The sequence below is a fragment of the Penaeus japonicus genome, unplaced genomic scaffold (genome assembly GCF_977035675.1).
Source record: "Penaeus japonicus unplaced genomic scaffold, GWHDUDI00000001_assembly GWHDUDI00000013, whole genome shotgun sequence".
NCBI classification, from domain to species: domain Eukaryota; kingdom Metazoa; phylum Arthropoda; class Malacostraca; order Decapoda; family Penaeidae; genus Penaeus; species Penaeus japonicus.
The window spans coordinates 9,325,210-9,327,709 of NW_028234415.1; positions in this window are offsets into that span (position 1 = coordinate 9,325,210).

A 2,500-nucleotide genomic window follows, 5' to 3' on the forward strand; every position below is an offset into this window, starting at 1 on the left:
CCCCTGCCCCCCTCTCCATTTTCCTCCCGTTCTTACCAGCCCCCCCACCCCCACCACACACACACCTCACTTTTCCTTCCTCCCTCAAGGGCGTGGGCGTGACGTATAAGAGCAGTTCGCGTGGGTTGTGTGTATTTGTGTGTGTGTGTGTGTGTGTGTGTGTGTGTGTGTGCGTGTGTGTGTGTGTGTGTGTGTGCGTGTGTGTGTGTGTGTGTGTGTTTGTGTGTGTGTGTGTGTGTGTGCATGTCTGTGTGCGTGTGTGCGTGTGTGTGTGTGCGTGTGTGTGTGTGCATGTGTGTGTGAGAGGAGGGAATGAAAGTAAATCTTATGTCGTGTAAACACTAACTAATTAAATCCATATGAAACGGATGCGCATATGTGTGTATGGATAGAAAGAGGGCAAGGGTGAGGGACGATGATAAAGAATAAACAAACAAAAAGATGGGAAAGACAGGAGATTGGGGAACAACGAGAAGATGAAAGTAATAACAAGAAGCAATGAAAAAATAATGGAAAAAAAAGTCATTTGATGAATGAAAATCACTGTTATGAAAGAGGGAGAATTAGAGGGTGTGAGGTGGGAGGGGGAGGGGAGAGGGGAGAGGGAGGGGGGTAGAGGGGATACCCTGATTTTTGGGTGATATACAATACATGCAAAGAGGGAAGGGAAGTTGATCGTGGGTTGAATGATATTGTGATAATGAATACATAAATTTGTAACAGAAATACATTTCAAGCTAAGCATTTTACAAAACTTCATTGCTAGCTATCAAATATGGTTTCATTGATGCATGACAATGAATCAACATTACTTATTTTATTCATCATGGTAATAATATTAATGAAAATGATAATGAGAATGAGAATCATCATGATTTTCATTACTATTATCATCATTATTTATACTAAAATCATTAACAACTATTACTGCTACCATTCCTACTGTAGCAATCACTATCATAATATTGATAAGGATGATAATGATAATGATAATTACAATAGATATTGAATCATTATCATAAGAAATTATTATTGTTATCATTATCGTTATTATCAATTTCATTGTTGTTGTTGTTATTAACATTATCATCACTTTTAGCCTTATTACTATTGTCATTACATTTTCATTATCATCCTTATCATCTATATCATTTTAGTATAATAATCATCATTCTCATTATCATCATTACTTTTATTAATGATAATAACCATTGTCATTGTTATGAATGATAATAATCATCATCATTACCATGATAACTATAGCTATCATTATCATTATCATCAATATCATCATTATTATTCCTATTTTTACTATTATCATTATCATCATCACTAACCATATTATCATTGTCTTTTTTATCGTTATTATCATTATTGTTGTCATTTTAATCATCATTATCCTAATTATCGTTGCTATTGTTTTTATTATTACTATCATTATTTTTATCATCATTATCATTATCATCATCATCATCATCATCATTATCACCAATATCTTTCTTGTTATTAGATTTATTTTCATTGTTATCATTATTACAAATATTACCATCATTATTATCCTTATGCTTATATGCATTATTAGCAACATCATGTTTTTATGATGTTTTTATAATTATCATTATCATTATTTGATCATTTCTATCGTCATAATCATCACTATCATTGATAATATTATTGTAATCATTATCACTATTACCATCATGATTATTATTAAGATCATCTTTAGTGTTATCAAAGTTGTTATCATCTTTTCTTTAGTGTCATTATCATAGTCATCATTATAATCTTATTATTATTATCATTCTCCGCATCATCATCAACAGTATATCATAGATAATAAGGATATTGTTACTAATATCTTTTTCAATATCATGTTTTTCATTATTATGATTACTATCATTACTATCTTTATATTGTTACTTTGTTATTGTTAATATCATCATTATCACCATTGTCACTGCATATATCATCCTTATCACCATTGTTATCTACATTAATATCATTATCATCATTAACAATATGAACAACAATATTGATATAGATATCCTCATTATCGTTATCCCTATCCGCATTGTCATTATTGTCATTACAAGCATGATTGTTGCTATTTGTTTGCTGATGGTGTTGTTAGTGTTGTTGTCATCATCAATATTATGTGTCTGTATATATATAATATATGATATTATATATATATATATATATATATATATATATATATATATATATATATAAATATATATATGATATATATACATATATATAGAATGTATGCAAATATATATACATATATATATATATATATATATATATATATATAAATATATATATATTATATATATATGTTAATATATATAAATAATAATATATATATATATAAATATATATATATATATATATATATATATATAAAATATATATATATATATATATATATACACACACATATATACTGTACTGTGTATATAAATAAAATGTATATATATATATACATAAATATATA